The sequence below is a fragment of the Symphalangus syndactylus genome, chromosome 14 (genome assembly GCF_028878055.3).
Source record: "Symphalangus syndactylus isolate Jambi chromosome 14, NHGRI_mSymSyn1-v2.1_pri, whole genome shotgun sequence".
Classification (NCBI taxonomy): domain Eukaryota; kingdom Metazoa; phylum Chordata; class Mammalia; order Primates; family Hylobatidae; genus Symphalangus; species Symphalangus syndactylus.
In genome coordinates, this window is record NC_072436.2 from 68,454,928 (window position 1) to 68,480,468 (window position 25,541).

General features: G+C 39.4%; 1 long non-coding RNA gene across 1 annotated transcript in view; it reads right to left on the bottom strand.

Annotated features, from left to right (window-relative positions):
* Positions 1-25,541, bottom strand: part of LOC129462725 (uncharacterized) — a 116,459-nt gene that overhangs the window by 26,162 nt on the left and 64,756 nt on the right. The gene's annotated exons all lie outside the window — the stretch shown is intronic.

Below are 25,541 nucleotides of genomic sequence, written 5' to 3' on the forward strand. Positions count from 1 at the left end.
CTGGTTCTGGGATTTTTTGTTGGCATTTTTTTCTTTACTACTGATTCAATCTTTCTGCTTGTTATTAGTCTGTTAGGGTTTCTATTTCTTCCTGATTTAATCTAGAAGGGTTGTATTTTTCTAGGAATTTATCCATTTCCTCTAGGTTTTCTAGTTTGTTTGCATAGAGGTGTTCATAGTTCTGCTAGCTTTGGGTTTAGTTTGTTCTTGTTCCTCTAGTTCTTTGAGGTGTGACATTTGGTTTTCAATTTATGATCTTCCAGACTTTTTGATGTAGGTGTTTAGTGCTATAAGCTTTCCTCTTAGCACTGCTTTTGCTGTATCCCAGAGGTTTTGATAACTTGTGACACTATCATCATTCTTTTCAAATAATTTTTAAATTTCCACCTTGATTTCATTGTTAATCCAAAAATCATTCAAGAGCAGATTGTTTAATTTCCATGTTTTTTTTATAGTTTTGGGGAGTCCTTTTGGAGTTGGCTTCTTGTTGTATTCCACTATGGTCTGAGAAGATACTTGATATTACTTCAATTTTTAAAAGTTTATTGAGGTTTATTTTGTAGGCTAATATATGGTCTATCTTGGAGAATGTTCCATGTGCTGATAGGAAGAATATATATTCTGCAGTTATTGGGTAGAATGCCCTGTAAATATCTGTTAGGTACATTTATCATAGAGTGCTGTTTAACCCATTGCTTCTTTGTTGACTTTCTGTCTTGATGATCTGTCTAGTGCTGTCAGTGGAGTATTGAAGTCCCCTACTATTGTTGTGTTGCTGTCTATCTCATTTCTTAGGTCTAGTAATAATTGGTTTATGAATCTTGGAGCTTCACAGTGAGGTTCATGTATATTTAGTGAGTCTCTTGAAGACAGCAGATACTTAGTTTGTGATTCTTTATCCATTCTATCAACCTGTATCTTTTAAGTGGAGCATTAAGCTCCTTATATTCAGTGTTAATATTGATATGTGAGATACTGTTCCATTCATCCTGTTAATGTTACTGAGATACCTTTTTTTCATTGTGTTATAGAAGTAATACCAATTTTAAACAATTTCAAAAAAAATTAGAAGAGAACACTTTCCAACTTATTTTATGAGGTTAGCAGTACCATGATACTAAAGCCAAAGAACAAAAAAGAAAAAAGAAAACTATAGATCAATATTTCTCATGAACATAGAAGCAAAATTCTTTAACAAAATATTTGCAAACTGAGTCCAGTAACATATAACAAGGATAATACACGATGATCAAATTAGCTTTATCTCAGGAAATGCAGAGTGATTCGATATTATTTGAAAATTAAGCAATATAATCTACCATATTAACAGTCTAAATAAGAATAATCATATTATTACATTAATTGATGCAGAAAAAGCATTTGATAGAATTCAACATCCTTTCATGACAAAAAGTCAACAAAGTAGGCATAGAAGTGGACTTTCTCAATGTGATAAAGGGCATCTACAAAAAATTTATAGCCAAAATCATACCTAATGCTAAATGACGGAATGCTTTTCCCTTTGTTGCTTTTCCTTGCACTAGGCAAGAAGATTCATTCTCACCATTCCTACTCTATATTGCATTAGAAGTGTAATATGTCAATAAAAAGAGATAAAAGTCATAGAGATTGAAAAGGAAGAAATAAAAGTCTCCCTATTCACAGATGACATAGAAAATTCCAAGAAATCTGAAGAAAATCTTCAAGAACTAATAGGTGAGTTAGCAAGAATGGAATATATAAGGTAAACACACGATTATTTATATTTCATACATACTGGCAGTGAATATAAACTTTTGGAATTAGAAGTTTTAAAAAATACCATTTACAATAGCTCCAAAATATATTGCAGTATAAGTCTAACATACATAGAATCTGAAAACCATAAAACTCTGATGAAAGAAATAAAAATAGACCTTAGACAATAAAGAGGTGGGAGGAGGTTCCAAGATGGCCAAATAGGAACAGCTCCAGTCTACATCTCCCAGCGTGAGTGATGCAGAAGACAGGTGATTTCTGCATTTCCAACTGAGGTACCAGGTTCATCTCATTGGGGCTTGTTGGACAGTGGGTGCAGCCCATGGAGCAGGCGGGGCATCGCCTTACCCGGGAAGCACAAAGGGTCAGGGAATTCCCTTTCCTAGCCATGGTACCTGGAAAATCGGGACACTCCCACCCTAATACTGTGCTTTTCCAACGGTCTTAGCAAAGGGAACACCAGGAGATTATATCCCGTGCTTGGCTCGGAGGGGCCTACGCCCACAGAGCCTCACTCACTGCTAGCACAGCAGTCTGAGATCAAACTGTAAGGTGGCAGGGAGGTTGGCGGAGGGGCATCCACCATTGCTGAGGCTTGAGTAGGTAAACAAAGCAGCCAGGAAGCTCGAACTGGGTGCAGCCCACCACAGCTCAAGGAGGCCTGCCTGCCTCTGTAGACTCCACCTCTGGGGGCAGGGCATAGCTGAACAAAAGGCAGCAGAAACTTCTGCAGACTTAAATGTCCCTGTATGACAGCTTTGAAGAGAGTAGTGCTTCTCCCAGCACAGAGTTTGAGATCTGAGAATGGACAGACTGCCTCCTCAAGTGGGTCCCTGACCTCCAAGTAGCCTAACTGGGAGACACCTCCTAGTAGGGGCCAACCGACCCCTCATACAGCTGGGTGCCCCTGTGAGACGAAGCTTCCAGGGGAAGGATCAGGCAGTAACATTTGCCATTCTGCAATATTTGCTGTTCTGCAGCCTCTGCTGGTGATACCCATGCAAACAGAGTCTGGAGTGGACCTCCAGCAAACTCCAACAGACCTGCAGCTGAGGGTCCTGACTGTTAGAAGGAAAACTAACAAACAGAAAGGACATCCACACCAAAACCCCATCTGTACATCACCATCATCAAAGACCAAAGGTAGACAAAACCACAAAGATGCAGAGAAACCAGAGCAGAAAAGCTGAAAATTCTAAAAATCAGAGTGCCTCTTCTCTTCCAGAGGAACGCAGCTCTTCACCAGAAATGGAACAAAGCTGGACGGAGAATGACTTTGACGAGTTGAGAGAAGAAGGCTTCAGACTATCAGTAATAACAAACTTCTCCGAGCTAAAGGAGGATGTTCGAACCCATTGCAAAGAAGCTAAAAACCTTGAAAAAAGATTAGATGAATGGCTAACTAGAGTAAACAGTGTAGAGAAGACCTTAAATGACCTGATGGTGCTGAAAACCATGGCATGAGAACTTCAGCAGCTGATTTGATCAAGTGGAAGAAAGGGTATCAGTGATTGAAGATCAAATTAATGAAATGAAGTGAGAAGTTTAGAGAAAAAAGAGTAAAAAGAAACAAACACAGCCTCCAAGAAATATGAGACTATGTGAAAAGACCAAATCTACAACTGACTGGTGTACCTGAAAGTGACGGGGAGAATGGAACCAAGTTGGAAAACAATCTTCAGGATATTATCCAGGAGAACTTCCCCAACCTACAAAGGCAGGCCAACATTCAAATTCAGGAAATACAGAGAATGCCACAAAGATACTCCTTGAGAAGAGCAACTCCAAGACACATAATTTTCAGATTCACCAAAGTTGAAATGAAAGAAAAAATATTAAGGGCAGCCAGAGAGAAAGGTCGGGTTACCCACAAAGGGAAGCCCATCAGACTAACAGCTGATCTCTCAGCAGAAACTCTACAAGCCAGGAGAGAGTGGGGACCAATATTCAACATTCTTAAAGAAAAGAATTTTCAAACCAGAATTTCATATGCAGCCAAACTAAGCTTCATAAGTGAAGGAGAAATAAAATCCTTTACAGACAAACAAATGCTGAGAGATTTTGTCACCACCAGGCCTGCCTTACAAGAGCTCCTGAAGGAAGCACTAAACATGGAAAGGAACAACCGGTACCAGCCACTGCAAAACATGCCAAATTGTAAAGACCATCGATGCTAGGAAGAAACTATATCAACTAATGAGCAAAATAACCAGCTAACATCAATAATGACAGGATCAAATTCACACATAGCAATATTAACTTTAAATGTGAATGGGCTAAATGTTCCAATTAAAAGACACAGACTGGCAAATTGGATAAAGAGTCAAGACCCATCAGTGTGCTCTATTCAGGAGACCCATCTCATGTGCAGAGACACACATAGGCTCAAAATAAAGGGATGGAGGAAAATCTACCAAGCAAATGGAAAACAAAAAAAAGCAGGGGTTGCAATCCTAGTCTCTGATAAAACAGACTTTAAACCAACAAAGATCAAAAGAGACAAAGAAGGCCATTACATAATGGTAAAGGTATCAATTCGACAAGAAGAGCTAACCATGCTAAATATATATGCACCCAATACAGAAGCACCCAGATTCATAAAGCAAGTCCTTAGAGACCTACAAAGAGACTTAGACTCCCACACAATAATAATGGGAGACTTTAACACCCCACTGTCAACATTAGATAGATCAACGAGACAGAAAGTTAACAAGGATATCCAGGAATTGAACTCAGCTCTGCACCAAGCGGACCTAATAGACATCTACAGAACTCTCCACCCCAAATCAACAGAATATACATTCTTCTCAGCACCACATCGCACTTATTCCAAAATTCACCACATACTTGGAAGTAAAGCACTCCTCAGCAAATGTAAAAGAACAGAAATTATAACAAACTGTCTCTCAGACCACAGTGCAATCAAACTAAAACTCAGGATTAAGAAACTCACTCAAAACCACTCAACCACATGGAAACTGAACAACCTGCTCCTGAATGACTACTGAGTACATAACGAAATGAAGGCAGAAATAAAGATGTTCTTTGAAAGCAATGAGGACAAAGACACAACATACCAGAATCTCTGGGACACATTTAAAGCAGTGTGGACAGGGAAATTTATACCACTAAATGCCCACAAGAGAAAGTAGGAAAGATCTAAAATTGACAACCTGACATCAAAATTAAAAGAACTAGAGGAGCAAGGCAAACACATTCAAAAGCTAGCAGAAGACAAGAAATAACTAAGATCAGAGCAGAACTGAAGGAGATAGAGACACAAAAAACCCTTCAAAAAATCAGTGAATCCAGGAGCTGGTTTTTTGAAAAGATCAACAAAATTGATAGACCGCTAGCAAGACTAATAAAGAAGAAAAGAGAGAAGAATCAAATAGACGCAATAAAAAATGATACAGGGGATATCACCACCAATCCCACAGAAATATAAACTACCATCAGAGAATACTATAAGTACCTCTATACAAATAAACTAGAAAATCTAGAAGACATGGATAAATTCCTGGACACATACACCCTTCCAAGGCTAAACCAGGAAGAAGTTGAATCCCTGAATAGACGAAATCACAGGCTCTGAATTTGAGGCCATAATTAATCGCCTACCAACCAAAAAAAGTCCAAGACCAGAAAGATTCGGAGCTGAATTCTACCAGAGGTACAAAGAGGAGATGGTACCATTCCTTCTGAAACTATTCCAATCAATAGAAAAAGAAGGAATCCTCCCTAACTCATTTTATGAGGCCAGCATCATCCTGATACCAAAACCTGGCAGAGACACAACAAAAAAAGAGAATTCTAGACCAATATCCCTGATGAACATCAATGCAAAAATCCTCAATAAAATACTGGCAAACTGAATCCAGCAGCACATCAAAAAGCTTATCCATCACGATCAGATTGGCTTCATCCCTGGGATGCAAGGCTGGTTCAACATACTCAAATCAATAAATGTAATCCAGCATATAAACAGAACCAAAGACAAAAACCACATGATTATCTCGATAGATGCAGAAAAGGCCTTTAAAAAATTCAACAGCTTTTCATGCTAAAAACTCTCAATAAACTAGGTATTGATGGGATGTATCTCAAAATAATAAGAGACATTTATGACAAACCCACAGCCAATATCATACTGAATGGGCAAAAACTAGAAGCATTCCCTTTGAAAACTGGCACAAGAGAGGGATGCCCTCTCTCACCACTCCTATTCAACATAGTGTTGGAAGTTCTGGCCAGGGCAATCAGGCAGGAGAAAGAAATAAAGGGTATTCAATTAGGAAAAGAGGAAGTCAAATTGTCCCTGTTTGTAGATGACATGATTGTATATTTAGAAAACTCTATCGTCTCAGCCCAAATCTCCTTAAGCTGATAAGCAACTTCAGCAAAGTCTCAGGATACAAAATCAATGTGCAAAAATCACAAGCATTCCTATACACCAATAACAGACAAACAGAGAGCCAAATCATGAGTGAACTCCCATTCACAATTGCTTCAAAGAGAATAAAATACCTAGGAATCCAACTTACAAGGGATGTGAAGGACCTCTTCAAGGAGAACTACAAACCACTGCTCAATGAAATAAAAGAGGACACAAACAAATGGAAGAACATTCCATGCTCATGGATAGGAAGAATCAATATTGTGAAAATGGCCATACTGCCCAAGGTAATTTATACATTCAATGCCGTCCCCATCAAACTACCAATGACTTTCTTCACAGAATTGGAAAAACTACTTTAAAGTTCATATGGAACCAAAAAAGAGCCCGCATTGCCAAGACAATACTAAGCCAAAAGAACAAAGCTGGAGGCATCACGCTACCTGACTTCAAACTATACTACAAGGCTACAGTAACCAAAACAGTATGGTGTTGGTACCAAAACAGAGACATAGACGATTGGAACAGAACAGAGCCCTCAGAAATAATACCATACATCTACAACCATCTGATCTTTGACAAACCTGACAAAAACAAGAAATGGGGAAAGGATTCCTTATTTTATAAATGGTGCTGGGAAAACTGGCTAGCCATATGTAGAAAGTTGAAACTGGATCCCTTCCTTACACCTTATATAAAATTAATTCAAGATGGATTAAAGACTTACATGTTAGACCTAAAACCATAAAAGCCCCAGAAGAAAACCTAGGCAATATCATTCAAGACATAGGCATGGGCAAGGACTTCATGTCTAAAACAGCAAAAGCAATGGCAACAAAAGCCAAAATTGACAAATGGGATCTAATTAAACTAAAGAGCTTCTGCACAGCAAAAGAAACTACCATCAGAGTGAACAGGCAACCTACAGAATGGGAGAAAATTTTTACAATCTACCCATCTGACAAAGGGCTAATATCTAGTGTCTACAAAGAACTTAAACGAATTTACAAGAAAAAATCAAACAACCCCATCAAAAAGTGGGCAAAGGATATGAACAGACACTTCTCAACAGAGGACATTTATGCAGCCAACAGACACACGAAAAAATGCTCATCATCACTGGCCATCAGAGAAATGCAAATCAAAACCACAATGAGATACCAACTCACACCAGTTAGAATGGCGATCATTAAAAAGTCAGGAAACAACAGGTGCTGGAGATGATATGGAGAAATAGGAACACTTTTACACTGTTGGTGGGACTGTAAACTAGTTCAACCATTGTGGAAGGCAGTGTGGTGATTCCTCAAGGATCTATAACTAGAAATACCATTTGACCCAGCCATCCCATTACTGAGTATATACCCAAAGGACTATAAATCATGCTGCTATAAAGACACATGCACACATATGTTTATTGTGGCACTATTCACAATAGCAAAGACTTGGAACCAACCCAAATGTCCACCAATGATAGACTGGATTAAGAAGATGTGGCACATATACATCATGGAAAAATATGCAGCTATAAAAAAGGATGAGTTCAAGTCCCTTGTAGGGACATGGATGAAGCTGGAAACCATCATTCTGAGCAAACTATCGCAAGGACAGGAAACCAAACACTGCATGTTCTCACTCGTAGGTGGGAATTGAACAATGAGAACACTTGGACACAGGGTGGGGAACATCATACACTGGAGCCTGTAGTGGGGTTGGGGGAGAGGGGAGGGATAGCATTAGGAGATATAACTAATGTAAATGACGAGTTAACAGGTGCAGCACACCAACATGGCACATGTATACATATGTAACAAACCTGCACGTTGTGCACATGTACCCTAGAATGTAAAGTATAATTTAAAAAAAAAGAAAAGAAAGAGGCATACTATATTCATGAATTGGGAGACTCAACAAATTAGATTTGATTTTTCCCAAATTAATTTATAGGCAATGCAATTCCAGTCAAAGTCCCACCAAGATATTTTTGTAGATATACACAAGCTAGTTCTAAAATTTTTTATGAACTTCATACTATACACAAAATTTAAGTAAAAATTGATCAAAGACCTAAGAGGTAAAGCTATAAAACTCTTAGAAGAAAACATAGCAGTACATTTTTATGACCTTGCATTTAACAAGAGTCTTAGCTGTGACACCAAAAGCATAAGCAACAAAAGAAAAAGAAAAACAGATTATTTGAACTCAATGAAATTAAAACGTTAAAGTGTACAATTGATTGGGATTTAGTACTTTCACAAAGTTGTACAGCCATCAGCACTATCTTCTTCCAGAACTCCATAACCATTTTTCATTTCTGTTTTTTTGATATGGGCTCTCATGATGTTTCCAGGCTGGTCTCAAACTCCTGGGCTCAAGCAATATTCTCACCTCATTCTCCCAAGTAACTGGGATTATAGGAACACACCACTGTGCAGCAGAACATTTTTATCACCCGAAAAGAAAGCACTGTACACATTAAGCAATCATTCCCCATTTGCCTCTCCCCTTTAGCAACCACTAATCTGATTTCTGTCTCTATGGATTCACCTATCTTGCATATTTCATATAAATGCAATTATACAATATATGGCTTCTGTGTCTGGCTTTTGTCACTTAGCATAATCTTTTCAAGGTTTATTCATGTTGTAGCATGTATCAGCATTTCATTTCTTTTTATGCCTAAGTAATATGCCATTGTATGTATATACCATATTTTGTTGATCCATTTTTCAGTCAGTGGACATGTGGACTGTTTCCACCTTTAACTATTGTGAGTAATGTTGCCTTGAACCTTTGTGTACAATTTTGTTGTTGTTGTTGGAACCCTTGTTTTCAATTATTTTGGATATATATATATATAGAAGTAGAATTGCTGGGTCACATGGTAACTCTATATTTAACTTGTTGAAGAACTGTCAAACTGTTTCTAAAGTGGCTATACCACTTTACATTTCTCTACCAGTAGTAAATGAAGATTCTTATTTCTTCCCATCCTCACCAACATTTGTTATTATAGGACACTTTAATTATAGATATTCCAGTGGGTGTGAAGTGATATCACATCGTGGTTTCAATTTGTCTTTCCCTAATGACTAGTAATGCTAAGCATCTTTTTATGTGTTTATTGGCCATTTGTATAACTTCCTTATAGAAATATTTATTCAGATCATTTGTCCATTTTAAAATTTGGTTATTTGTCTTTTTATTACTGTGTTCTGAGAGTTTTTAATATATTCTGTATACTAAACCCTTATTTTGTGAGAAGGTCCTACTCTGTAATCAAGACTGGAGTGCAGTGACATCATCATGGCAGCCTTGACTTCCTGGGCTCAAGCGATCCTCCTGTTTCAGCCTCTCAAGTGCCTGGGACTACAGGCACATGTCACCACACCTGGCTAATTTTTTCTACTTTTTGTAGAGACGGGGTCTCAATACATTGCCTACTCTATACTTTCATCAATTCGGTGTGCTGTCTTTTTACCTCCCTGATTATGTTCTTTGGTGCACAAAAGCATTTGATTTTGTTAAAATCCAATTTATCTATTTTTCTTCTATTGTTCACATTTTTGTTGTCATATCTAGAAACCAAGGTCATGAAGATTTACATCTAGGTTGACTTCTATAATTTCTATAATTTTAGCACTTATATTTAGGTCTTTGGTCCATTTTGAATTAATTTTTGTATATGGTATAAGGTTGGTCAACCGATTTTTGACAAAGTTGCAAAAGCAGTTGAATAAAAATAAGTCTTTTCAATTAGTGATGTTGTGACAATTGGATATTCATATCAAAAAAATCTGAACCTATACCTCACACTTATATGTTAGAAGAGAGAAGTCAACATGTTAAAGACAGACATGAAGAGAATACCACCATTCAGAGTTGTTTTGGGGCCAAATGGCAAATAGATAGAAAAGGGGTCATTCTCTTCCTTTTCACATAGAACCCAGCCAAACTGTTACCCAAGTGACTGGAAGCTTCAGTAGCACACGGAATATGTACCTTGGAATGAGTAATGAAGGCTCATGCTAGACAATAGCAGTGACAACTTGACTATTTTTAGAGATAGGCTAACTTCATAGTGCATCCCACCAAGCGCTGATCCAAAGCAGTCATCTGAAAGAGAGCCCAGGAAAGTACAAATGTGGAGCTCTCGTTAAATAATAATGATGACCCAATGATATCAAGGAACTGGACACATTCCCTAACCCAATTAATTTTCTTACTACCCTTGAGAAATATAAAAACCACCCAAAGCTTCTACAATTCCTTTCTCCTGTTGCCTGGTCATCAATATACAAATAAAAGAAATAGAATCACATCTTAGGGAATGTTACATTTTTTGAATCAAGAGCAGTATTAGGATGGTGCTGGAAATGGTATATGAGTCATAAATGTTTAACTTTGTGCATGAGCTATCTTAGTCTTTCTAAATCTCCCTCTTTGACATAGGAGGCTTGAGTTCTTGCATTTCCCATTACTCATAAATTCCCTGAATTGTGGGATCCTGGCCATTCCTAAGCTGAAGAATACATTTGAGTTGTAAACAGTAGTTGCTATGATGAGAAGGTGTTATGGTTTATCTATTTGTTTCTCAAAAGCACACTGGTTGTAGAGGATATGAGATGATGAAGGCATGAATATAAGCTTACTCTTGACCCAGCTAGGAGTCTCATTCATCTTCAGGCAATCAGGAGGACATGAAGGAAAACTTGGCTTTGGAGTCAGACAGATACATCCTGGTCATACCCCAGTATAGTCAGGTTATAGCTGTGTGACAATGAGGAAGTTTCTTTTTTTTTTTTTTTTTTCTTTTTTTTTATTATACTTTAGGGTTTTAGGGTACATGTGCACAATGTGCAGTTTTGTTACATATGTATCCATGTGCCATGTTGATTTCCTGCACCCATTAACTCGTCATTTAGCATTAGGTGTATCTCCTAATGCTGTCCCTCCCCCCTCCCCCCACCCCACAACAGTCCCCGGAGTGTGATGTTCCCCTTCCTGTGTCCATGAGTTCTCATTGTTCAATTCCCACCTATGAGTGAGAACATGCGGTGTTTGGTTTTTTGTCCTTGCGATAGTTTACTGAGAATGATGTTTTCCAGTTTCATCCATGTCCCTACAAAGGACACGAACTCATCATTTTTTATGGCTGCATAGTATTCCATGGTGTATATGTGCCACATTTTCTTAATCCAGTCTATCGTTGTTGGACATTTGGGTTGGTTCCAACTCTTTGCTATTGTGAATAGTGCCGCAATAAACATACGTGTGCATGTGTCTTTATAGCAGCATGATTTATAGTCCTTTGGGTATATACCCAGTAATGGGATGGCTGGGTCAAATGGTATTTCTAGTTCGAGATCCCTGAGGAATCGCCACACTGACTTCCACAATGGTTGAACTAGTTTACAGTCCCACCAACAGTGTAAAAGTGTTCCTATTTCTCCACATCCTCTCCAGCACCTGTTGTTTCCTGATTTTTTAATGATGGCCGTTCTAACTGGTGTGAGATGGTATCTCACTGTGGTTTTGATTTGCATTTCTCTGATGGCCAGTGATGAGGAGCATTTCTTCATGTGTTTTTTGGCTGCATAAATGTCTTCTTTTGAGAAGTGTCTGTTCATGTCCTCTGCCCACTTTTTGATGGGGTTGTTTGTTTTTTTCTTGTAAATTTGTTTGAGTTCATTGTAGATTCTGGATATTAGCCCTTTGTCAGATGAGTAGGTTGCAAAAATTTTCTCCCATTGTGTAGGTTGCCTGTTCACTCTGATGATAGTTTCTTTTGCTGTGCAGAAGCTCTTTAGTTTAATGAGATCCCATTTGTCGATTTTGGCTTTTGTTGCCATTGCTTTTGGTGTTTTAGACATGAAGTCCTTGCCCACGCCTATGTCCTGAATGGTATTGCCTAGGTTTTCTTGTAGGATTTTAATGGTTTTAGGTCTAACATATAAGTCTTTAATCCATCTTGAATTAATTTTTGTATAAGGTGTAAGGAAGGGATCCAGTTGCAGCTTTCTACATATGGCTAGCCAGTTTTCCCAGCACCATTTATTAAATAGGGAATCCTTTCCCCATTTCTTGTTTTTGTCAGGTTTGTCAAAGATCAGATAGTTGTAGCTATGCGGCATCATTTCTGAGGGCTCTGTTCTGTTCCATTGATCTATGTCTCTGTTGTGGTACCAGTACCATGCTGTTTTGGTTACTGTAGCCTTGTAGTATAGTTTAAAGTCAGGTAGCGTGATGCCTCCAGCTTTGTTCTTTTGGCTTAGGATTGACTTGGCGATGCGGGCTCTTTTTTGGTTCCATATGAACTTTAAAGTAGTTTTTTCCAATTCTGTGAAGAAAGTCATTGGTAGCTTGATGGGGATGGCATTGAATCTATAAATTACCTTGGGCAGTATGGCCATTTTCACGATATTGATTCTTCCAACCCATGAGCATGGAATGTTCTTCCATTTGTTTGTATCCTCTTTTATTTCATTGAGCAGTGGTTTGTAGTTCTCCTTGAAGAGGTCCTTCACATCCCTTGTAAGTTGGATTCCTAGGTATTTTATTCTCTTTGAAGCAATTGTGAATGGGAGTTCACTCATGATTTGGCTCTCTGTTTGTCTGTTATTGGTGTACAAGAATGCTTGTGATTTTTGTACATTAATTTTGTATCCTGAGACTTTGCTGAAGTTGCTAATCAGCTTAAGGAGATTTTGGGCTGAGACAATGGGGTTTTCTAGATATACAATCATGTCATCTGCAAACAGGGACAATTTGACTTCCTCTTTTCCTAATTGAATACCCTTTATTTCCTTCTCCTGCCTGATTGCTCTGGCCAGAACTTCCAGCACTATGTTGAATAGGAGCGGTGAGAGAGGGCATCCCTGTCTTGTGCCAGTTTTCAGAGGGAATGCTTCCAGTTTTTGCCCATTCAGTATGATATTGGCTGTGGGTTTGTCGTAGATAGCTCTTATTATTTTGAGATACGTCCCATCAATACCTAATTTATTGAGAGTTTTTAGCATGAAGGGTTGTTGAATTTTGTCAAAGGCCTTTTCTGCATCTATTGAGATAATCATGTGGTTTTTGTCTTTGGTTCTGTTTATATGCTGGATTACATTTATTGATTTGCGTATGTTGAACCAGCCTTGCATCCCAGGGATGAAGCCCACTTGATCATGGTGGATAAGCTTTTTGATGTGCTGCTGGATTCGGTTTGCCAGTATTTTATTGAGGATTTTTGCATCAATGTTCATCAAGGATATTGGTCTGAAATTCTCTTTTTTGGTTAAGTCTCTGCCAGGTTTTGGTATCAGGACGATGCTGGCTTCGTAAAATGTGTTAGGGAGGATTCCCTCTTTTTCTATCGATTGGAATAGTTTCAGAAGGAATGGTACCAGTTCCTCCTTGTACCTCTGGTAGAATTCAGCTGTGAATCCATCAGGTCCTGGACTCTTTTTGGTTGGTAAGCTATTGATTATTGCCACAATTTCAGAACCTGTTATTGGTCTATTCAGAGATTCAACTTCTTCCTGGTTTAGTCTTGGGAGGGTGTATTTGTCGAGGAATTTATCCATTTCTTCTAGATTTTCTAGTTTATTTGCATAGAGGTGTTTGTAGTATTCTCTGATGGTAGATTGTATTTCTGTGGGATCGGTGGTGATATCCCCTTTTTCGTTTTTTATTGCATCTATTTGATTCTTCTCTCTTTTCTTCTTTATTAGTCTTGCTAGCGGTCCATCAATTTTGTTGATCTTTTCAAAAAACCAGCTCCTGGATTCATTAATTTTTTGAAGGGTTTTTTGTGTCTCTATTTCCTTCAGTTCTGCTCTGATTTTAGTTATTTCTAGCCTTCTGCTAGCTTTTGAATGTGTTTGCTCTTGCTTTTCTAGTTCTTTTAATTGTGATGTTAGGGTGTCAATTTTGGATCTTTCCTGCTTTCTCTTGTGGGCATTTAGTGCTATAAATTTCCCTCTACACACTGCTTTGAACGTGTCCCAGAGATTCTGGTATGTTGTGTCTTTGTTCTCGTTGGTTTCAAAGAACATCTTTATTTATGCCTTCATTTCATTATGTACCCAATAGTCATTCAGGAGCAGGTTGTTCAGTTTCCATGTAGTTGAGCGGTTTTGACTGAGTTTCTTAATCTTGAGTTCTAGTTTGATTGCACTGTGGTCTGAGAGACAGTTTGTTATAATCTCTGTTATTTTACATTTGCTGAGAAGAGCTTTACTTCCAACTATGTGGTCAATTTTGGAATAGGTGTGGTGTGGTGCTGAAAAAAATGTATATTCTGTTGATTTGGGGTGGAGAGTTCTGTAGATGTCTATTAGGTCCACTTTATGTAGAGCTGAGTTCAATTCCTGGATATCCTTGTTAACTTTCTGTCTCGTTGATCTGTCTAATGCTGACAGTGGGGTGTTAAAATCTCCCATTATTATTGTGTGGGAGTTTAAGTCCCTTTGTAGGTCACTGAGGACTTGCTTTATGAATCTGGGTGCTCCTGTGTTGGGTGCATATATATTTAGGATAGTTAGCTCTTCTTGTTGAATTGATCCCTTTACCATTATGTAATGGCCTTCTTTGTCTCTTTTGATCTTTGTTGGTTTAAAGTCTATTTTATCAGAGACTAGGATTGCAACCCCTGCCTTTTTTTGTTTTCCAGTTGCTTGATAGATCTTCCTCCATCCCTTTATTTTGAGTCTATGTGTGTCTCTGCACGTGAGATGGGTTTCCTGAATACAGCACACTGATGGGTCCTGACTCCTTATCCAGTTTGCCAGTCTGTGTCTTTTGATTGGAGCATTTAGCCCATTTACATTTAACGTTAATATTGTTATGTGTGAATCTGATCCTGTCATTATGATGTTAGTTGGTTATTTTGCTCGTTAGTTGCTATAGTTTCTTCCTAGCCTCGATGGTCTTTACAATTTGGCATGTTTTTGCAGGGGCTGGTACCGGTTGTTCCTTTCCATGTTTAGTGCTTCCTTCAGGAGCTCTTTTAGGGCAGGCCTGGTGGTGACAAAATCACTCAGCGTTTGCTTGTCTGTAAAGTATTTTATTTCTCCTTCACTTATGAAGCTTAGTTTGGCGGGATAGGAAATTCTGGGCTGAAAATTCTTTTCTTTAAGAATGTTGAATATCGGCCCCCACTCTCTTCTGGCTTGTAGAGTTTCTGCTGAGAGATCAGCTGTTAGTCTGATGGGCTTCCCTTTGTGGGTAACCCGACCTTTCTCTCTGGCTTCCCTTAACATTTTTTCCTTCATTTCAACTTTGGTGAATCTGACAATTATGTGTCTTGGAGTTGCCCTTCTTGAGGAGTATCTTTGTGGCGTTCTCTGTATTTCCTGAATCTGAATGCTGGCCTGCCTTGCTAGATTGGGGAAGTTCTCCTGGATAATATCTTGCAGAGTGTTTTCCAACTTGGTTCCATTCTCCCCTTCATTTTCAGGTACACCAATCAGACGTAGGTTTGGTCTTTTCACATAGTCCCAAATTTCTTGGAGGCTTTGTTCATTTCTTTTTATTCTTTTTTCTCTAAACTTCCCTTCTCTCTTCATTTCATTCATTTCATCTTCTATCAGCGATACCCTTTCTTCCAGTTGATCGCATCTGCTACTGAGGCTTCTGCATTCTTCGCGTAGTTCTCGAAACTTGGCTTTCAGCTCCATCATCTCCTTGAAGCCCTTCTCTCCATTGGTTATTCTAGTTATCCATTCTTCTAATTTTTTTTCAAAGTTTTTAACTTCTTTGCTATTGTTTTGAATTTCCTCTCGTAGCTCAGAGTAGTTTGATCGTCTGAAGCCTTCTTCTCTCAACTCATCAAAGTCATCCTCCATCCAGCTTTGTTCCGTTGCTGGTGAGGAACTGCGTTCCTTTGGAGGAGGAGAGGTGCTCTGTTTTTTAGAGTTTCCAGTTTTTTTGGTCTGTTTTTTCCCCATCTTTGTGGTTTTGTCTACTTTTTGTCTTCGATGATGGTGATGTACAGATGGGTTTTTGGTGTGGATGTCCTTTCTCTTTGTTAATTTTCCTTCTACCAAACAAGACCCTCAGCTGCAGGTCTGTTGGAGTTTACTAGAGGTCCACTCCAGACCCTGTTTGGCTGGGTGTCAGCAGCGGTGGCTGCAGAACAGTGGATTTTCGTGAGACCACAAATTCAGCTGTCTGATAGTTCCTCTGAAAGTTTTGTCTCAGAGGAGTACCCGGTTGAATGAGGTGTCAGTCTGTCCCTACTGGGGGGGTGCCTCCCAGTTAGGCTGCTCAGGGGTGAGGGACCCACTTTAGGAGGCAGTCTGTCCGTTCTCAGATCTCCAGCTGCGTGCTGGGAGAACCACTACTCTCTTCAAAGCTGTCAGTCAGACAGGGACATTTAAGGCTGTGGAGGTTCTCACTGAGTTTTTGGTTGTCTGTGCCCTGCCCCCAGAGGTGGAGCCTACAGAGGCAGGCAGGCCTCTTTGAGCTGTGGTGGGCTCCACCCAGTTCGAGCTTCCTGGCTGCTTTGTTTACCTAAGCAAGCCTGGGCAATGGCGGGCGCCCCTCCCCCAGCCTCGTTGCCGCCTTGCAGTGTGATCTCAGACTGCTGTGCTAGCAATCAGCAAGACTCTGTGGGCATAGGACCCTCCGAGCCAGGTGCGGGACACAATCTCCTAGTGTGCCGTTTTCCAGGCCCGTTGGAAAAGCGCAGTATTAGGACGGGACTGACCCGATATTCCAGGTGCCGTCTGTTTCCCCTTTCTTTGACTAGGAAAGGGAACTCCCTGACCCCTTGCGCTTCCCGAGTGAGGCAATGCCTCGCCCTGCTTCGGCTCGCGCACAGTGCGCTTCACCGACTGTCCTGCACCCACTGTTAGGCACTCCCTAGTGAGATGAAACCGGTACCTCAAGCAGAAATGCAGAAATCACCCATCTTCTGTGTCGCTGGGGCTGGGAGCTGGAGACCGGAGCTGTTCCTATTCGGCCATCTTGGCTCCACCCCTCCGAGGAAGTTTCTTAAGCTAACAGCCCTAGTCTCAAGAGTAACATTGGGAATAATACCCATTTTGCAGGATTGTTGAGAAGATTAAATGCAATAATATTGGTGAAAATATGTAGAGAGTGCTCAGAAAATGTTAATCTCCATTCCCTTTTTTCATTTAAATGTATGGCTGAAATTCTGCCCCTTGATATCCGTTTTAGTTAGGAATTAGGCTTGGCTTTGTGTAACACCCAAAATAACAGGGATTTATAAAAGAGAAGTTTCTTTCTTTCTCATCTACTGTCTGGAGATAAACAATCCAGGTGGTCCAGGGACCTCATTGCTCTGCCATCCCTGTGGTCCAGGATGACTCCCCACCACATCTACGCTCCACACGAGGTGGAGGAAGGGGAAAGAAGGCTCATGCATCATCCTTCAGGGAAACGACAAGTATTGGCTACATCACTTCCCTTCACATCCTATTCCAGATCTTAGTCTCATGGCCACCCTGGTTATAAGAAAGCCTGGGAAATGTAGTCTTTAGTTTGAACAGCTATGTGCCCAGATGACGATTGAGGGTTCTATTCCTATAGAGGAGAGGGAAATGGATATTAACAGACAACTTGCATCCTCTGCCCAGTGTCTGCATTTTTCCCTTCCTGTAAGCTTGCAGTTGAAATCCTCAAACGTAAGTGCAAACTATAGATAATAAATAAAATCAAATTAATCTTATACTATTAAATAATGCATATGTTAAGTTATATTAGAAAAACATGTAAGAAATCAGAAAAAGCAGAGTTAGAGTATCACAAAAGGTCAGTTTCTATTGGTAAGAATTAAAATGCAGGGACTTCTTAACAAGATGGGGTCTTTGTACTGAACGCCTTCCATGTTCTCCTCTAGCTATCCTCTCCTCCTCCATCTCCTCATTGCTCTAGGCCCCAGGAGGCTGACTTGGAGGGGCCACATTGACAGCTCTCTCACCCTTTGCTTCTACTTTGGTTCGGCCAATAGGAAGCATCAGCAGGAGACTGTGGGGGAGATTGAAGGTGGGGCTGGGGCACTTAGTTCCCCAGCGGTCCCACAGCGTGGCTGCTGGTTGGCTATTCCTTACCTGAGGTCAGTTGCCATAGAGGAGCCCTTCCTTTTGGCCCCCCAGTTTCCAGGTTCCCACATCTGCTCTCACTGCTTTCTCTTTCCAGCCTAAGAAAAGTGATGGTTCCCTGCCATTTCTAGCCCCAGGATACTGCATTACTACTTGTGGTTTCTGCAGAAAGAGATTTAAAAAGCAAAATTTCTTGAGGCATTTTTAAACCAACCATTATTTATCGAAACAGTCTAAGTAGTAATGTAAAATTTGCATCCTAGATAAAAAGAATATGTACTATTTTCAAATGTCCATGGACAATTTAGAACATTGAACAGTATCTCCAACATGTATGGCAAAAAATAATGTTCTTAACATATTAAGAACTTTGAAACAAAGTTATGAGAACAACATTTGCAGAAGAAAAGTTAACACATTAAAAATTAATTACTGGTAATCAAAATGTGCAAATTAAAGTAGCAATAAGTTATCTTTTTTCCCCTATCAAATTAACAAAGATTTAAAAAATAGTGCTTGCAAGAGTGATATGACACTGTTGTTCACAGCTAGTGGGAGTATGAACTGATAAAAAAAACTTTCTAGAAATAAATTTGTCCTCTGTGTCAAGAAACATTTGAAAATTTATGTTGTTTCAATCAGTAAATCCACTTTCAGAAATTTATTAAAAATGAATAATAAATGATGTAGATGTGTTTAAAGATGAGTAGTACACATTTATAATAGCAAAGTGGAACTAGTCCAGATAATCAGCAATAGTTGATGGTTACACTATGGTATATCATCATGGTATATCAATATATTAAAAAATATATAGACATTAAAATAGGGTTTTCAAAAAAATTAAATGAAATGGGACAATATTCCCCAAATAATATTAACTTCTTATAGCAACATAAAAAACTATAGAAACAACTTGATTCTCAAGTTAAAATATGCATAGAAAATTTTATTAACAGTGTTCATATGAGTAGTAAATTACAGATAATTTTTATGTCTTTCTATACTTTTCTGCATTTTCCAAATGTTTTGCACTGGTACATGCTTTTATAAAACTATGTATTTTTTGAAAAGTATCAACATTCTAAAAGCCTCAAGCTGCCTAAGAAGTAAATCATTTTTATGAAACTGTGCAGTGTTTCAGGAGCACAGGTGATCCTGATATAAGACATACCTTTCCCACCTTCCACACTTCCACACCCAGTGCACCATTCTGGTGGAAAAAAACAAATAATTTTTTCTTTCTACTCTCACATACCACTCGACACAACACTTTGACACCATATGTGTGTGGGTTTCTCCCCACACACCAAGAAATTTTCCAGTGGACACCAGGTGGGTGTCCTATAATTAAATTTATTTCTGAGACAATCTACCTGGAGATAGTGTCAGATTCCACAGGTCAAGGGTTTGGTCCCACGAGACTGCCCTCACTTTGGATGCCAATTGCAAGCCCCAGTTTGTGGCCTGTGCTTTTGACTGACTTACTATAAATAGGGCTTCCCACAAACCCCCTTCTGGGGTTCAATTAATTTACCAGAGTGGCTCACAGAACTCAGGGAAAAACTTTACTTACATTTACCCATTTATTATATAGGATATTGCAAAGAATACAGATGAACAGCCAGATGGAAGAGATGCGTAGGGTAATAAATGTGGGAAGGGACATGAAGCTGCCATGTTCTCTACAGGCATGCCATCCCCCAGGCACCTCCACGTGTTCAGCTATCCAGAAGCTCTCTGTACTTTTGGGGTTTTACGGAGGTTTTCTTATGTAGGCATGATTGATCACATCAATAGCCACTGGAGATCCACTCAAACTTCACTCCTCTCCCATCCCCAGAAGTTGGGTGATGGAGCACCATGACAGTGTACAAATGCCATGGCAATGTCTGAAACGGGGAGGAACCTTCAGTTCTGGGAACTCCCTGCCCCTTTCCCAGAAAATTCATGAGCAATCCACCCCTCGTTTAGCATATAATTAAGAAGTAACCATAGGCATAGTCGATCAAACAGCCCACACTGCTGCTTTGCCTATGGGGTAGCCACTTTTATTCCTTTACGTTTTATTAAACTTGCTTTCACTTAAAAAAAAAAAAAAAGAAGAAGAAGTTTGGAGGTGTGGAAGTGGGGCTGAAAGTCCCAACCTTCTAATCATGCTTGGTCTTTCCAATGATCAGCCCCCATTCTGAAGCTATCAAGGGTGCCCCAGCCACCAATCATCTCATTAGCATTCAAAAGTCACTCCTATCACTCTGGAGATTCCAACGGTTTTGGGAACTGCATGCCATAAAAGGCCAAATATATAATTCACAATATCATAACTTTCACAGTATCATAATTTTCTTGGGTAAGTCTTCTTACCGTAAAAGAGATTTTGAGCTATCTCAATAGAGTTTGAAATAAGCACATTGGTTGCCAGGGTAAATCATTTTTAGAAAGCTATGAATTCAAAAAGTTAAAAATTTAATAGGTGGTGTCTTACTATAAGACTTGCTATAAAGTAACAGTAATTAAGACAGTATTATAGTGTCATAAAGATGAACATATAGATCAATGGCACAGAATAAAGACTTCTGTAATAGACCCACATGTATATTGCCAATTGACTTACAAGAAAGAGGACAAGCTGATTCAGTGAGGGAAAGGACAGTCTTTACAACAAATGATGCTGGGTCAAGTGGATAGTCATGTGAAAAAATAAATGAACTTTGACCATTACCTCACACCATACACAAAACATTATTCACAATGGATCAGGGAACTAAGTGTAAAAGCTAAAGCAATAAAACTTCTCGAAGAAATCATAGGAGATAATTTTCATAACTTTGGGGTATGCAAATATTTTTTAGTTTGGACGTAAAAGCATGATCATAAGAAGAAAAACTGAAAAAATTAAACTTCATCAAATTTAAAAACTTCTGTTCTTTAAAAAAATCATTAAGAAAATAAAAAAAATAAGTCACAGCCTGGATGGGTGTGTGTGTGTAAATATTTACAATACACATATCTGACAAAAGACTTCTAAAAGAATATTTACAGAATTCTTAGAAGAATTGTTGATAAAAAGTAAAACAACCCAATAAAAACCTACAAAAGGTAGTATAGTATTTTTCCTTTACTCCCCATCTGCTTTGAGAATATTTGAAAAGAGACACTTATAATATATCCCCAGTACTAGACATATTTTTTTAACAGCAATAGGTGGAAAGGAATGTTGCTAGCAAAATAACAACAAAAAAGGCACAACATATTTACATTCCAGTGGGAATTGCATGTCCAAATTTTATTCTAAGTCCTAAGTTGAGGATCATGTGTATAATGATTAGCTGTAGTAAATTATAAGAAACTGAATATTGCCTAAATGGCCCTAGTAGGGAATTGGTTAAATAAATGATGATATAGGCACATAATAAAAGTACATGCAGCCAGTAAAAATATTGTAGGAATATAAGCATTGGCATGAAAAGATATTTATATTATATTGTTAAATGAAAAGGCAAATTATAAAAAATATGTACAATAAGGTTCAATTTTAGTAAAACAAATGCATTTACGTAAACCAGTTGTCTGAAACACAATAGTGTTCCCTCTGAGAGTGGTGATTACAGGTTTTTTTTTTTTTTTTGCAACTTTATATCCTCCTCACGTAACTAATCACTAGCCTAGTGTCTTAGTCCATTTTGTGTTGCTATAACAGAATATCTGAGACTGGGTAATTTATAAATAACAGAAATTTATTTTCTCACTGTTCTGAAACCTAGGAAGTCCAAGATCAAGGTGCCAGATCCTCACATGGTGAAAAGCTTAAGGGCCAGAGGGGATCAACTCTCTCCATCAAGCCCTTTCATAAGGACACCTAATTCCATTCATGAAGAAGGAGCCCTCATAGCCTAATTACCTCCTAAAGGCCCTACCTCTTGATACTACGACGTTGGCATCATCTCAATATTGGAGGGGACACATTCAAACCATAGCACCTAGTAACCCTATCAAACAATGATCCATACTTTTATGGATCCTAAGATTACTGCTATTTCCTGGAGAAGTTAATCCACAGGCTTCTCTTCTGGCTCCTCTCCCTAGCTTACCCAGCCTTTCTGACTACCCATGTAGGCAGCCATGGGCCCCTCTGCATGTTCTCCTACCCTTGAAGGAACAACCAGCTCTTTCTGGCTCTTTTCTAGGCATGGCTTCTGGATTTAGCATGAACTGCATTCCATGTGGTACCCGACATACTAATTTGTTTCTCTCCTGTTCCCTTCCACTCTGTGCATCTAATCCTTTCCTATTTTCCTTTCCTTCTTCGTCATGTTTTGCAGATAGATACCTGGTTTGGTTTCCAGAATCTCAACTTACAAATTACTTAACTATACCCACAGCCTCCCCTTATTCAACTCTCTTATGTTTTTTATCCCTGGATGTTCAGGTTTTCTGGTCTGTGTTTAAAGCTTTTGTTGAGTACAGTAGAGGGTCTGTTGTTTCTTTCTGCTCAGCACCTTTTTCCTATACTTCTCTCCCAGTGAAAAATAATTTCTTGGCCACAGCCATGTGATGTCTTCTGGATCATAGCAGTTTGATCAGGCATTGGTATATGATCCCAGCTGGCCAATCAAATCCCCTCCCTCTGGGGTCAAAAGCTGTAAGGAGAAGAGTCCTAGAGTGTGCTCGTGACCATGTCCCCCATCATGTATGAGAACCAGTTTGATAGAATCAAGCTCACACACAGATAAGAGAGATGGATGAAGAAAACAGTCCACATGGTATTTGTTCCCTTGATCCAGCTATCCCTGAGGCCAGTTCTATTCCTACTCTTGCTATGGATTGATTACATTTGTCAATGAATGTCCTCTTTAGTGCTTTGAGTTAGTTTAAAAAAAAATTCTATCACTTTTAACCAAGTGTTCTAACCATTTCAGATCTCCCAGAGCTGTGACTTAATGTCACAGTAGCTCCTTACACTCTTCCCTCAGAAAGTTGTCATATCTATCTTCATACTTTCAGCGCCCACCTCTGTGCAGGTAACAGGAGTTTTGGTCTAGGTATAGAGAGACTTGGGTTCGACTTCTGGTTCTGCTAGCGAAGGCTCTGTAAGTGAGGAAAGAGCCTTTAATCTATCCAGGTCTCAACTGCTTCATCTACAAAAGGAGGACTTTTAATTAGGCAGGGTCTAAAATTCCTCCCAGCTCTAACATATTATGGCTTTGTGATTCCAAATTCTACATCTCCAGGCTGACTTAATGAGAACTCTGATCCCATAGTTGCTTTTTTAGCATTTCTAGTTGCATGTCTCACCATTATCTCAACAACTCTGAAACCAGCCATCATTTCCCCACACAGCCTGGTCTTTTGTCTTTCTGTCAATGGAACCCCTGTTCTTCCAGACACCAAGACTCAAATATTTGAAATCATTTTTAACTGCTTACAACCTCTTATCACATATACTTAAGTGGTCATCAATGCTATTATTTCTCCCTTGAAAAATTCTAAAAGTCATCCTGGTTTGGGCTTTAATTATTGTGTGCTAAGCTATATCTAGATCTGACTCTCTCTATCTCTTCTTTCATATGTATCTATATTGACTTTTGTCTGTATTTGCATCTTCATCTATATCAACACCTCTATCTGTATCCGTAATTATATGTATATCCATATCTATATCATCTCTATACCCAAACTCTACCCCAAGTTCCAAGGCCCATATCTTCAAACATATATTGAAAATTTCTACCTGGATGCCTGTGTTAGTCCATTCTTGCATTGCTATAGAGAAATACCTGAGGCTGGATAATTTATAAAGAAAAGAGATTTAATTAGCTCACAGTTCTACAGGCTGTATGGGAAGCACAGAACCGGCATCTGCTGGGTTTCTGGGGAGGCTTCAGGGAGTTTTACTCATGGTGGAAGGCAAAGCAGGAGCAGGCACATCACATGGAGGGGGCAGGAGCTAGAGAGAGAGAGGTGATGGGGGAGAGGAGCCACACTTTACAACAACCAGATCTCCTGAGAACTCACTATCATGAGGACAGCACCAAGCCATTCATGAGGGATCCATCCCCATGACCCAGTCGCCTCCCACTAGGCTCTATCTCCAACATTAGTGATGACATTTCAACATGAGATTTGGGTAGGGACAAATATCCAACTATGTCAGTGCTTTTCGGGTATCTCAAATTCATTATCATTTGCTCAGATATCTATTTCTCCTGTGTTACATGTTTGGAGTAATCACCATTTAACTTATTTCCCAAGCTATAAATCTTAAGATACAATCTTAACTCCTCCTCTGCTCTAACCGTCCCCCTCTAACCCTATAAACTCTCCCTTAGAAATGGCTCTCAAACCTTCCCCTACTCCCTTGGATGCATCTCCTCAAATTGCCCTAGTTCAGGCTTTTATTGTCTTTCAATGAACTGCTGCAATGACCTCTGGCAACTCTCCTGCCTCAATTCTCAGCCGACCCTACCCATTCTTTCTATTGTTGCTAGACTGTTCTTTTCAGGGCACTAAACCAACAAATTCTATCTACTAAAGGGCAAATTTCAAGGGTCACCCTTTTGCTGCAGGATCAAGTCTAAATGTCTTAACATGGCCTGAAATGATAAAAATGATAAAAGGAAGGTGCCTTAAGAAGAATAGGAGGCATTCAGAAATTATTTCAAATGGTTTCATGTAGAGCTTCCCAGGGAATTCTCTGATGAACACAGATACAATAAGAAATAAGCAAAGATGGCCGGAAACGGTGGCTCATGCCTGTAATCCCAGCACTTTGGAAGGCCAAAGTGGGCGGGTCATGAGGTCAGGAGTTCAAGACCAGCCTGGTCAACATGGTGAAACTCCATCTCTACTAAAGATACAAAAAATTAGCTGGGCGTGGTGGTACGTGCCTGTAATCCCAGCTACTCGGGAGGCTGAGGCAGGAGAATTGCTTGAACCTGGGAGGTGGAGGTTGCAGCGAGCTGAGATTGCGCCATTGCACTCCAGCCTGGGTGACAGGCTGAGATGCCGTTTCAAAAAAAAAAAAAAAAGAAAGAAAGAAAGAAAGAAGCAAAGATGAAGAGTGGTCTGTCTCAAGAAAATGAGATTTCAAAATGAGCTCAGGCTTGGGAAAAATGCAAAAGTCATCTTAGGTATTGGTCTCTAGTGGGAGGATCAGGCTGCCACTAGAGAGAAGATGCTCAAGGTGATAATGAAGATGCTCAAGGTCAACGTTTAGTCCTTAATGCCAGAGGCATGGTTTGCTTTCTCTCCTGGATTCAGTCTCTGGCAAGTTGGGTAAATCTGGTAGATGCTCCCACTGCTGGAATGGGCCTCCTGGATCACTGCTGCTCTGG